The 14,647-nt window shown below is 36.8% G+C and overlaps 1 protein-coding gene across 2 annotated transcripts in view; it reads right to left on the reverse strand.

Annotated features, from left to right (window-relative positions):
- The window catches only part of CNTN5 (contactin 5), a gene marked incomplete at both ends in the record, with an annotated part of 369,931 nt that overhangs the window by 191,338 nt on the left and 163,946 nt on the right, over positions 1-14,647 (reverse strand). The gene's annotated exons all lie outside the window — the stretch shown is intronic.

Genomic DNA, 14,647 nt, shown 5'->3' on the forward strand with positions numbered 1-14,647 from the left:
AAGAGGAGGGCCTTTAAAAATAAATCCATTTCCATTACGAAGTATTCCATGTTGCATTAGCACTTTATTATCTTTTTAGTGTATTTGGATACGGTATCAAAAGAAAAGCAACTGACAATATAAATACAGTTTACAAAAACATTTATCAGTGCTTTTATTTCCTTTTATCATATCATGTTAGTTTTTTTTCATCAGTGGAATTGAGAAAAAAAAAAGAAATAAAAGTGGAGAGAACACCCTGGCTAGCATCCAGAGCGATGATGTTGCCACCATTACCTGGACAGTGCATGACACTTTGTGATGAGAAAAAGGGAAAATCAGCTTTATTGGTTCTAAAACTAAATCTGATCTATAAGTTAGTTATTCTTTTTAAATACTTTCCTTCTGATTTCTTCAGTGTTATAAACAGAATCCAGTTGTGGATAAGCATAGTTTCCCTCCAAAACGTTCCCCTTAAAACTTTCCAGCAGGTGAATAAGGAACATTTCATTTTCTGTACAAGAACTTTTGAATGAGGCTGTAGGGTGCTGCTATGAACATTTCATTGTGTTTATTTAAAGCCTCTGATTACTCCATTTACCACATGGAACACTGGATCTGGATTCACATTTGAGGTGGATAGGTATGCTCTAGCATGCATATCTGCAGCAGAACAGATGTGGCAGCTCAGTTCTGACATCAGACGGGTGTCTCCATCTATTCCTCAGTGCCAGCAATGCCATCTAAAATCTCTATTCACTCAGGGTTTTTACAGAGACATTTCTCTCTGATGCGGATCAAAGTGAAGCGAGCTGCAATGGGGGTTCCCAAAGATATCTTTGAAAAGTACACTGAAGCTTCAGCAGGCACTAAATGAGGATCCACAATATGACTAGATGGGGCCAGTGGGAACATCTCTCATTGTCATTCAATGACCTCCAGTTGTACCTGTTAATTTCTGTGTACCAAGGTGCTGGTATGAGCCAGACAGCACCAAACAGTTTGAATAGATTTAGTAGAATTATTACTTTCTCAGCTGTACTCAGCTGACAGTTCTCTGTCGGATGCTGAAACTCCACATCTTGCTCCATGCCTAGTAGAGCATGAAGCTGAAGTTCAATAATTTTTGAAAGTAATATGACTTGAACTTTGATGAATTTCATAATGGGTTTAAGTGCACTTTTTTAGGTTGAAAGAGACTTATAATCTTTCCAAATGCTTTTTTAACATTTCTAAAAGATGTCTTGGGCATAGGCAGAAGCCTGAAATTTAAATCTATCTAAATTTGCACTGTCTTTGGCCAAAATGAATCAACTTCCTCATTTCAACAGTAGATTTCATATCTGAATAGAGAGGAGGTGGATGGGCTTCTGTAGAATTTAAACAAATAATAGGTCAATATTCGCAAATTATATAAACATTTGCTAGGAAATAGTTAATGAAATATTATGTTGCATTTTAAAATAAGACCACTATGGATTATAATACAATCTGGTGTAATTTCACTTAAAAATGTTACCTAATGAATGTTACCTGATAGTATATTCTGCAGCAAGGTTATTATTATTTTACATCTAGAAAGTAACAGGCTGCTATATCACTGAATAATCAATTCTTTTGGATGGGAGAGCAGCTTGCAATGAAAAGTTTTCTTAGTTAAGAATGTTTGGATTTCACTTGCATGTGACTTTGGATCTACAAGTTTATGTATGTTTGTGTTAATTCCTGTATTATTCTAAAAGGAAGCTAATATATCAACCAATATTGTCTGCAGTCTACAAAGAAACCAATGCTTAGCTTTCATTTTAATGCACACTTTAGGAATACAATAATCATTTTTAGTGCTTTATTGCTGAGTCCCTGTAAAAATACTGTATCCTTAAGGACATTTTTTCAAGGTCAACTTTTCAGGGAAGAATGACACTGAATTTCCATAAAATTGTTCTTGTAGCCTTCCTTCTGAAGAAATGCTGAATCTTCTGTGTATGGGTGTCCTAAAACATGCAGTTTGATTTATTCCTCAAATGCCTTCAAAGCTCCACAATGTATGCATGAACAAACCTCAATGAATTTAAACAATGGACAGAACATGAACTATGTGTCATCGCTTCAACATGTTTTGAGAACATGTTCTGGAACCAGAATAGCTGCTCTGTGAGAAATACACAGGCCACTTCTCTGTGTGTTGGAAAAAAAATATCATCATATTAGTGCTTCCTTAACCAGGATTTGGAGGAAAAAAAACAACCTATGGTGCAGACAAAAGAAAAAGAGCTTTAATATCACTGACTACCTGAAACCCACACTGCAAGTCTGCTATAGACACAATATTTTTTTTTTTCTTTTAGAAAACATTTGGATCAGGGAAATCAAGTAGCTGACTAAACAAAAATATTGTGAGCTCAATAGTAAAAATTCGTAACAGTGTGAGGAGAGGTTCTCTGCAATTTATATAGAGAACCGGACAAGGAAGCAACTTTTCTACTTCTAAAAAAATGTCTCTGAGATTTGTTTTCACAGATTATTTCTGCAACTTCTTGTAAAATGGAAAATAAATAATTAGAATTTTCAGAAACATTTTTATTTTTTTAAAGATAAGAAGTTCAGTCTTTCGATTTAAATTCCAAACTCAATTTGAAATATTGATTTACTTTAAAAAAAATCTTTACTTTTGGGAAATATTTTTCATTTTCTTAAAAAATTTCTAATTTACATATCTTTCCTGGAAGATGAAATATTTAATTGTAATGTAGAATCCTGTGTCACCTAGGGTTATGTGTTTCCATTCCTGAGATTAAATTTTTACTATCTGTGATGCACAACCTGGAAGCCAGTCAACATGAAGTAAGGGAAATTTGAGACATCTAAATTGTGACTTCTATAGATAAAAGCAAAAGTTTTGGAGGTTTTGCTATTTTTTCATCGGGTGAATAAATGCTATTTTCGTACTAACTATAGCAACCGCAGGACTTTTTTCCAATTTATTGTTTTGTGTGTGCATTGTGATAGACAAATATTTCTTGCCTTTTTTTTTTTTCTCTAAATGAAAAAGAAGGATCTTATTTTTTAGTTAAAAATAAAAGTACATTGTGTAACTCAAGTTTCTATTATTTCAAACCAATTAATTTCAAACTAAAGAAGGAAGGTAAAAAAGAGCTTTGAATTTCAGCTCCTTTTGGCTGTTCTGAATTGGATTTCTTGTTAGCATACAGTGAAAAAAGAGGATTAACAGGTACAAAAGCAGGGATTTAGCTGTAAAACAAATAAATGTAGGAAAGCTTAAAAGGAAGGAAAGGTGAAGGATCATGCTTGCACTTCCCCCACGTTAAAGTCTTAAGACCAATATGGAAGAATCAAATGAAAGTAAAATTCAGTACATTTCCTGAAAATCCCAGCCATTTCATATCCAACCATATTGAAAAAAGAAGAAAGACAGCTACTAGAAAAATATTCAAATCCTATCATTTTAATTTAAAAACTCTAAAAAAATGTGCAATAAAAGAAAGGGTGGACAGAGGTGGGGACTGTAACCTCTCACACAGCAATGACAGCCATTGGTTCAGTATTCTTGCTGTAGTATAAACCCACATCATGTGTGACATGTTGGACAGCCTAACACGGAATTAGTCTGTCTTTCCTATTATGATAATGTATATGGCTGGTTGATAAGAAAATGCATTTCTGTGCCCCATAGGTGATTTATTTACCCTTATCTCACTGTTAGCAGCAAAGATGATAACACCTATTGTATTATTTTCGAAGCTGTTCCTACTGTATTAGCCACATGAGTTCCATATTCTTTCATGAGGCACAACCTTGACTACTTTGAAAATGTATAGTGAAGCGTCAGTCTTCATTTCTAATACAAACATAATATTACCAAAGAACACTTGAGATGGAGCGTGCATGGCAGGAGTAGCGTAATTGTCTTTCTGCTGAAAAAATACTCAATTCAAAAAATGTTATGCAGTGTTACTAGAGAATAACCTGCTACACAGGAGTGGTTTCTACTATGAAAGAGAAACAAGTAGAGAAATTCCAAAGCTACTGAAGGTGCAAGACACTAAATCCAATGGGTTTGGTGCAATACTGTCTTGATGTGCTAATTATGCTTCAGATACAACTAGCTCATTGCAGTACTTGATCTTTGACAGGAGTTACAAACTTGGAAAAGCATTCAGATCTCTGATCCAAAGCAGCTGCCAGGTAGTATGGCTGTCCCTTCAGTGAACATCCCCACTCTGCTGAAAGAAGCTGAAGTATGGGTTTCTCCCAAAGTTGTGTGTAGTGATGTGCATTGTGGAAGAATGAAACTCATCACCACACGAGTATCAGCTTAAATAAAACCCAACAGAAAACAAATGCTTTTGCAGAAGGTGAAAGGAATAATGGAAAATAAATGAGAAAAATCTCAAGACAGACAAAGCAACACAAAGCCTTTGCAGGACTAGCAACAAAACAAGCAACTAAATAAAGGGGAAAATATTCTGCCGTTGAAGGAAGGGCTTGTACAAAGGTTAGAGCAGTTTTCACCAGTTATTAGCTTCCCAGTTTGCCTTCACTGTAGTTTGCCTTTTAGGTGAGCATAGAAGGGATCATTCATTCTCTGTTGGCTGCAGCTGATGACAGCAACAGTGAAGGGGAAGGTTTTTGTGATCCAGACAATGGTCCACTGATAACTGTTATGAAATTAGGATCAAATTAAAAATGGAAATCAGATTTTGTTTTTATTTTAGGCAGTTATTGCTTGGAAACCTAGAATAGAAGCTGTGCAAGGCTCTGTAGTTCATTACCAGTGACTCGAACCAGTCAATTAACTTTAAAAGTAGAAATTAGATCAGTGCAGAACATTGTCTTCTGCTAGCCCAATTCTGTAAGTTTAAACTATTTTACGTGCAAATTTATTATGGAGTTTAAAATGGATGCTGTATGATATGTATTAACATGTTTAAAGATGCATACTGATGATATCTAAAGATAAGTTTAAAGCAGGCAATATTTTTTACAATAAGGTAAAAATAGCTCTACACAAGGTAAAACACTTCTGTCAGGCCAAGGACAAACTTATTCATTGCATTGTCACTATAGAGAGCGTAGCCTTCCCGTCCTTTGTTTGAAAGATAAGACTAAGAAATAGACCTTGAGCTGGAATTGTTGCTCTTTAAAAAAGGTAAGATTTACAGATAAAAGAATTCCATTAAAAACATGTTTTTCAAAATTCCATTATAACCTAAAACAAAAACATGGTTTAGCAGTATGTTCTAAACAATGGGAAATATAAAAGTTGTGTTTAATAGCCCACAAACACAGGCTATAGAAGAATGAAAAGTAGATATTAAAAAGAAGTGATGTGAGATTGTATAGGTAACTTCTAAATTTCATGAATTAAATACAACATCTACAGGGTATAAAGATTTCCAAAGAAATTAATAGATCATTTTGTATTGTCAAACACCTATTTTCAAGGAATACCATATTAAATTAGGATGAAGGGGACAATACCAGGCTAGTCAGTGACGAGCAACAGGATGGCACGCCAAAGCTCGAGGAGCTGCGTGATAGCGAGATTCCTCAGACTGCACCACAAGGTGAAGGGCACAATCAACCACACTTGAAATGTTTCTACACTAACGCACACAGCACGGGGAAAAGACAAAATGAACTAGAAGCCTTGGCCCAGTCCCAGGGATATGATGCAATTGGCATTAGTGAAACCTAGTGGGAAAAGTCCTGTGACTGATGTACCATGATGGCTACAGGCTATTCAGAAGGGATAAGCAGGGTAGGAGAGGTGGAGGAGTGGCATTGTATGTAGTGGAGGGGCTGGAATGCATGGAGCTCACAGTTGGCAATGGCAAAATGGAGAGCCTCTGGGTAAGGATTAAGGAACAGACAAATAAAGCGGATGACATCTTGGGAGTCTACTAGAGGCCACCCAGCCAGGGTGACAACACTGATGAGTTATTTAAGGAGCTAATCAAAGCCTTGAGGTCATCTGTACCTTGTCAGATGTCAACTGGGAATATCATATAGGTGGTACAAACAGGTCCAGAAGATTCCTAAACCATCTGGATGATAACTCCTTGGTACAGTTACTAAGGGAATGGATCAGGAAAGGTTCATTCCTAGATCTGCTCCTCACTAAAAGAGGATCTCATGGGTGAAGCGGTGATTGGTGGCTGCCTTGGCCACAGTAACCATGAAGCAGTCAGGTTTAAAATCTACCCTAACAGAAGGAAAACTGCCAGAAAGACCTCAACACTGGATATGAGGAGAGCAGACTTCAGGTTTCCCTGAGAAAAGGCTTTTAAAGGTGCTGGGGTCCATCAATGCTAGTTGCTTTTTAAGTACCAGCTCCTAAAAGCACAGGACCAGGCAATTCCAACATGGAGAAAGTCAAGTAGGCAAGGCAAAAAGACCAGCTTGGCTGAGCAGGGATTTTCTTGAACTACAGTGAAAAAAGAAAGTATATGGTCAGTGGAAGTAAGGTCAGGCATCGTGGGAGGACTACAGAGATGCTGCTCGCCTCTGTAAGGAGGAAATTTGTGCAGTCAAAGCTCAACTAGGGTTGAAGCTGGACAGTACTTTGAGGTACAATAAAAAAGGCCTTTTAAAATATGTTTAAGGCAAAAGGCAAACCAGAAATAACATTGGCCCATTACTTGATGATCATGGTCACCTCATAAACAGGGACATAGACAGAGTCTATGTTTAATGCTTTCTTCACCTTGGTCTTCAAGACTGAAAATGGGCTCTGGGGCCCCCAGAACCCTGGGCTACAGAACCATGGCTGTGAGAATGATAAACTCCCAATCAACCTGGAACTTGTGTGGGATTTGCTGCTCCAGATACATCCCTCTAAGTTGACAGGGCCTGATGAGATTCATCCAAGGGTACTTAAAGACTGGCTGATGTCATAGCCAGAACTTTCTCCATGATTTTTCGATTCTCCTGGGAATCTGGAGAGGTCCCAGTTGACTGGAAGCTGGCAAATGTCCAAGTCTACAAGAAGGGCAACAGGGATGACCCTGGCAACTAAAGGCCTCTCAGCCTCACTTCTGTGTCTGGAAAAATTATAGAGAAGATTGTTCTGGGAGTTATTGAAAAACATCTGAATGACAATACAGTCATTGGTCCCAGACAGCACAGGTTCAGGAGGAGAAACCCACCTCACTGACCAAGGGAAGTCTGTTGATGTAATCTTTTTGGGTTTCAGTAAAGTTTTTGATACTGTCTCCCACAGTATTCTCCTGGACAAAGATGGCCAACACACAGCTGGATAAACACACAGTGCAGTGGGTGAGTGATTGGCTGACAGGCTGGGCTCAAAGGGTTCTAGCAAATGGGGTTATGTCGGGCTGGCAACAAGTCACTAGTGGAGTTCCACAAGGATCCATCTTAGGGCCAGTACTCTTCAATGTCTTTGTAAATGACTTGGACACAGGACTTGATGGAATACTAATTAAGTTGACCAATGATGTAAAATTGGGAGGAGCTGTTGACACTCTCAAGGGCAGAGAAGCCCTGCAGAGGGATCTGGAAAATTGGAGAACTGGACAATCACCAAACACATGAAGTTTAACAAGGGCAAGTGCCGGATTTTGCACTTGGGACACGGCAACCCTGTCTGTACATACAGATTAGGGGATGAGAGGCTGGAAAGCAGCTCTGCGGAGAGGTGTCTGGGGGTGCTGGTTGTCGGCAAGATGAACATGAGCCAACACTGTCCCTGGCAGCCAAGAGAGCCACCTATGTCCTGGGTGCATCCAGCACAGCATTGCCAGCCGGGCAGGGAGGTGATTGTCCCGCTCTGCTCTGCACTGGTGCGGCCTCACCTGGAGCACTGTGTGCAGGTCTGGGTGCCACAGGCTAAAAAAGATATAAAGCTGCTGGGGAGAGTCCAGAAAAGGGCTATAAAGTTGGTGAAGGGTTTGAACAGGAAGTGGTATGTAGAGTGGCTAAAGTCACTTGGTTTCTTCAGCCTGGAGAAGAGGAGTCTTAGGGGAGACCTCATTGCAGTCTACAGCTTCCTCACAAGGGGAGAAGGAGGGGCAGGCACTGACCTTATGTCTCTTGTGACCAGTGACAGGACCCAAGGGAACAACAGGAAGATATGCCAGAGGAGGTTTAGGTTGGACATTGGGAAAAGTTTCTTCACCCAGAAGGTGCTGGAGCACCCAAGCCTGACAGTGTTCAAGAAGAGACTGGACAATGCCCTCAGACACATGTTGTGAACTGTGGGGTTGTCATATGCAGGAACAGGAGTTGGACTCGATGATCCTTGTGGATGGGTCCCTTCCAACTCAGGATATTCTATGATTCTATGAAATAGGTGGAGCTGCAGTATTAAAGTCATTAATTGAACCAAAGAGTAACTTTCAATACTGAAGACATTAACTAGAAAAGGTGTGAAAGGGAGCTTAGACAAAATGATTTCTACCATGACAGAAACATCATCTCATCATGGTTAATGGGAAAAGCATACATCTTGAACTTTTAAAAATCACATTACCATATGACTTTTAGGTGAAAAAGTAAGGGCAAGATTCAAGTACTTTAGAATGTATCATGGTTATTATAATTGCTGCTGTTATTATTTCTTAGCAGAAAGCTTTTGAATCCTTCATGGATCATCAGTCTGACATGACCTGTAAAAGGTCATTTTTTTTCTGAGAGAAGTTACTATGCAAGGATATAATGAGACACAACAGAAAGAGAGTACAGAGAAGCAATGATGCATTTTAAGCCTGTACACCAGCCAGGCTATGTCTCAGAACATCTGCAGACCCATTGAAGAGTTTTAATGAAAGGGGGTGGTTATATAGATATTTTCAGGGAATGCCAACAAAGATGGCAACTTGAAGACTCCTGTCTAAAAAAGGAAAAGATGAAGAAAGAAAGACACAAGATATTTTCTTATATTTGATCAACATCTTCTCGAATCTTTCTAAGATACTATAATGCAGTTTTTTTCTCAGAAGAAAAAAAAAAAATCATTAAGACATCTTTGAACAATGGTGGTCCTTGAGCATGCTCTTGTAAAAAGAAAATAATTTTCTTTCTACCATGCTGTCAGCATGAGCTATAATGTATACACTATTGATTCATTAGCCTTGAACTAAATTTTCACTAGGAATTGCAGAGAAGTAGGTAACTAAAGGAATATTGTTCTTTCTGTCATTAATGACATATTTTTATATCTATCATTTTATATTTTACAGTAATTTTAAAATACCTGCTCTACTGAAGTCAGTATTTTTTTCCTGTTTGTTGTCCAGTTTCATCTAGCTGTCTATGTCTAGCTGTTTTACCTTATAAGTAGAGAACATGTCTTTGTACTTTCTACATTTCCTATCACAGGGAAGTCATGAATCCATAAATGTGACTGATACATGCTACCATAGTAAAATCAATTATTACAATTATTAACTTTTCTGAAGAAATATATAGAACTATCTCCTAAAATTATTTATTGATTCTTCTATGAAATATAGTATAATAATTTTCTTTTTAAATTTCCTTCACAAAATACATTGATATTTATAATTAATTAATTAAATTAATTAAAATCAGAACTGTTTATAGAAGGCAAAAAAAAAAAAAATATGGTTCTATTTACTATGCCATAGTTGTTAAAAAGGAATACTACTTTTCAATTAAAATATTCACTAACTGTGATCCTACATAGATTTTATAAAAAGTATGAATTCATATGCTTCTTCCAGTTTTTCTCTTGACTTTTTGGATACAATCTAACCATTCATGGAACCCCAGGAGCCTTATGTATATTGGGAGCTTTGAATAATTTTTTATTTTGTTACACCTAGTTTCAATAGCATTAAGAAATATCATCAGTAAAACTTAATTTTTCCCAGAGCCTTGAAGAAGAAAGGGGATTTGTAGATACAAAAATCTCCCTGAACTTCAGTGGGATTTCTGTACTCATAAATCCTGAAGTACTGGATCAAAGTGAATTAGAAGAAGAATATTTACATGCAGAATAAAATAACAAGATTATGTTGAAAATTATTGAGCTGCTATATGATTCAGCTTGCCATGCTAATTGCATTATATCTGGGATGTTTGCAGTTACAGTTGTTGATGGTTATGATTAATTAACTACAATATTTCTATGTCTGTCAGGTTGCATCTATTCTCACAAGAATTATTTCAGCATGCTTCTCTTCTTTCATATCTGCATACTGCAATACAAGGCAAAACACAGAACCAAGTGGCATATTATAATTAAGATTTTTTCATCCTTTCATTCCATTCATGATCTATCATCTAGGAGAAACAGTTAAAATCAAACAAATAAACAACCATATTTAAATAACAAATGAAAGATTTTAAAATACAGTTGCCAACAAGTAATCACCAAGATAAAGTGGGTCAACAAATGGCACTATTTCTGGAGCTTCTGAATAAACTGATATCCACTTGAGTAATGTATGCAATGTATTTTTTTTGTAAACACACTGTTTTCCATAATATCTACTTCTTGACAAACACACATTTCTATTTGCATCCTTTTTAATACACTTTCCTAGCACTGGCACTGAGAATTATACTAACTTGTATAAATTCTGAATACATGATATTGATAATTCTACTTTCTCACTTTTTTCCTTTGTCTTTATGAGTACTTCTTCCTTTTTTTTTTTTAATTTTATTTGCTCTTTTAGTCACTTTTTTTTTTTCAGTTAAATTAATTCCAAACATCAAAGGATTTATTGCAAACACCATTTTGTTTGTTCTAACTTTCTTCAACTAGGTGTGACTTTTCCGTCCTTTAATTAGTGAATAAAGATAGCAAAGTCAGTAAGAATTTTGCATGATTAAAAAATGGAATGGCTCCTACAGTACAGTTTTTTATCATATTATATTATATAGAATTGACAGTAACTAATCTCTTCTCTATAGTTTATCAGAAAGTTACAATATAGTTGTTGTGGTTCATAGGAGGCTGATCTGTGACAATGTTAGCAATACAGAGAAAAAAGACTCTTCAGACCACTCTGTCCTTCATTTAACTAATTCATACTAGAAAGTAAAACATTGCTTAAATACATTTCATACTTTTAGTTCATGGGTTCTGGTCCCAATTATGACATAATAGCTTCACTTCTGTATGTACAGGGCAAAGTTGCAAACCTTTAGCCTCATGGATCCTTTCTTCTACATCTTAAGTTCCAAATCTGGCTTTGCCAAAGGTGGAATTTATCAGAAGAAAGGGTATAAAACAGTTAAATTAAATTATTCTCATTAGGGAAAGGTGCAGAGGAAGTAAGCTTTCTCAGGTTCAGAAGAGATGGTGTTGAGCTCACCTACATTAAAATCTTTACAACTTCCACAGATTCTGCATTTGAAGTTATCTTGCTTCTTTTATACTACACTGTCAGAAAAGCACTCTATTTCCATAACTTGTTTCATCTGACCTAGTTTAGGTCTCTAATGTAAGAAGACATTAATCCTACCCAATAATTTATTATTTCTGTTTAGTGACTACAAAGGGGACCTACATTTACAAATTTAGGCAAAGACCTTTTCAACTTCATGGATATTTTTATTTTGTTGCATAATTCCAACAAAGGTGGTACTGACAAAGACTCTGCAGAAAAGAAAATGAAACCCCGCCATACCAGCATCCTTCTTTCGAACATAACAACATAGAGATCACAGAATCACAGATTCACAGAATGTTAGGGATTGGAAGGGACCTCAGAAGATCATTTAGTCCAATCCCCTTGCCAGAGCAGGAACACTGATAATGTTTTAGTTGTTGTTCTTTTTTAATGACTAAATTATATTTTGTGTAAATTGAGGTTTTGTTTCAGAATTTCAAATTATATGTGTGAACTAGAACAAATATAATATCTGATAACTTCTGTTCAGATCTAAAGGTTGGAGAATGGCATGACTGTCCAGATTCCAGTAACAGCTGGAGGCTTGAAGTCACCACTTTGATGAGGTATGACATACTCGATTCTGACCCCACTATAGACAAGTCATTTCACAGTGCTGACTTCTCACTAAGCTAATGTGTATAAATTGCTCCATACTTCACTTCTGGTCTGTCATAAAGAAAAGAAGGTCATAATCTCCCAGAAATTATTTATTTGCTCTTCTCTAAGAGCTGTGGTGCCCAATATGACCTACAAGTCAATTGTGACAAGATAACTAAGTGCTTGGGCACAAACAAGGAGTAAATCTTGAAGACCTTGGTTTTAGCTGAATAGCTCAACTGGAAATGAAGGCCTTACAGAGTGTTTCCTAGGTAACAGCTGGTTGTTACATATGATCCCAGGTAATGTTTTTCATAAGGCAGTTTCTATTGCAGTATGTTATTCTGCTTAATATCAAGGTGATAGAAGCCACTGCAAATCACAGTTTAGGATACGAGAATGCAATAGAACGTCTCCTCTCCTCTCCTCTCCTCTCCTCTCCTCTCCTCTCCTCTCCTCTCCTCTCCTCTCCTCTCCTCTCCTCTCCTCTCCTCTCCTCTCCTCTCCTCTCCTCTCCTCTCCTCTCCTCTCCTCTCCTCAACTCTCCTCTCCTCTCCTCTCCTCTCCTCTCCTCTCCTCCACAGATACATCATTAGTGCTATGCAGGTTGCCTTGTAACAAGGTTGCACAACGTAGTAATCACAGTCTTTGTTTTAGGAATGTACATTAGGCAGCAATCCCTCAGCAGCTCATCCGATCATTTAAGCTCCTTTATCATTTGTCACAATTACATATTAGTGCCCATTGATCAATAGAAATAAAAGTAAAATGTTTCCTGAATGAAGTCAGTTAGATGCTCCACAATATGGATTGATTTCTTTAAGCAATCTAATAATTGCTTCTCTTTTTAACTGACCTTCCTAGGGCAAAGCACATTACCACCAAATCTGTCCCAGCTGTAACAGTGGTACAGACTTCTTATGCTGAAACTAAGTACAATCAAAGCTGAGAAAGTTGTTGGATTGGAAGTTATGGGTAATTGGGTAATATTGCTAATGCAGCAGGGAAGAACAGCAGTACAGCTTTTCTTCTCATATGAACCGCTGACCATATCAATCAAATGTTAGACCATGCTATCTAAGCCTGAAGCCGTACCTAACCATAGCAGTATGCAATCCTTAAAAAAAAGACAACAAAAATCCTGAAAGGTAGATATTTCCATTTAAGTCAACTGAACCTGCTCACAGGACACATCTAGGTGTCTAAACAAAGAACCATACTTCCATCTACATTACTACATACTTCTAATGAATTGCACAGGACTTGTAAGCCTTAAAGCCGTAACTGACCATAATCACAGGCCTATGTTTAGACAATACTTTGCCACAAGAAATCACTGGGCTCTGTGATACAGTTGTTGAGTACTGTGGGTAAAATCAACCACTAAGAGGTTAAAAAAAAAAAAAATTGGACTGTAGTTTTGAGTCCTGAATACATGATTTCTTCATGGTATTAAAAAACCTCTATTAGATGAATCAGACCTCTTAGAGACTGGCCTTTTAGGAAGGTACCATAAAGTAGTCACAGCAGTTACGTATACAGAATGAGACATAAAAGAGGACATGGTAGGTTAAAAAGAAGTCCAGCCATTTCAAACATATGGCGTGCATTTGGTAAAGCAGACTAAATATATAATATGTTTTTACCAGCAAGGACACAATCCAGGCTTCTGTAGTGAATACACTGTGTGAAGTAATTGAAAATTCTCTTCAGAAAAACAAAAGTAACAATGTGTTGAAAATAATGGCTAGATTTTATTCTGAAGTGGACCAAATATTTAGAGACTGTGAAATGAAGATTATGAAAGTGCTTAGTCAGATTTTAATGTTATCAAATGATGTTAAGAATTATTTAGATATTAATAAATATCAAAGAGAAAATAATTAAAAACCAAGAGCAGCACAGATTAAGTACTTACAGAACAACATCTTCTGCAGCAATATTGCCAGATGATCACCAAATGGCTTAGAACAAACAGATCAGTAACCTCAGAGGTGCTGAAAGAATTGTTCCTGAGTATAGGGTACTAACTTACAAAGGACCTAACACAGCTGAAGAACCTTACTAATAAAAAATAATAGATGAAAATCTGCATATGTGAGTCTGCAATATTTCAGGAGGAATATCTTATTCACACCTGTTGGGTTCCAGATGGTTAACATTATATATTATAAAAGTGGTTTGTTTTCCCCACCTCCACTGAGAGTTAGAGGATTTTTTTTTACCAAAAAGGACTGAGGTTTTCCTATGTGAAAATCAGGTTCTTTGAAAATTTCTCTGTCACATAAGTATGATATGTTGTTCTGATGCCATACTTGTAAAAAGAGTTTGACAAATCTGAAAGGCTTTAGTGAAAAGTTATGAGACTAATTTGCATTACAGAAAACATCTCACAGTGATAAATGCCTAAGCCTACGAAAAAATATTCTGATGAAGTCAAAGGCAAGAAAAGGAAAAAGACTTTTCCATTATTTCATTGTCTTAAAAGAAAATATCTGAGCTTATGAATCAATCTCCTGGTGAGTCTACCTGATCCTACAAATAAATGTCAGGTGTTTATGTTCACTCTGAGAAATGGTCCCCTTGAACTCAGTGGGTATACTCAAATATGTGCATGAACATTTGTATACATTAGAATACGTTTTTTCACATAGATTTCATGC

Source organism: Nesoenas mayeri, assembly GCF_963082525.1.
Source record: "Nesoenas mayeri genome assembly, chromosome: 1".
NCBI classification, from domain to species: domain Eukaryota; kingdom Metazoa; phylum Chordata; class Aves; order Columbiformes; family Columbidae; genus Nesoenas; species Nesoenas mayeri.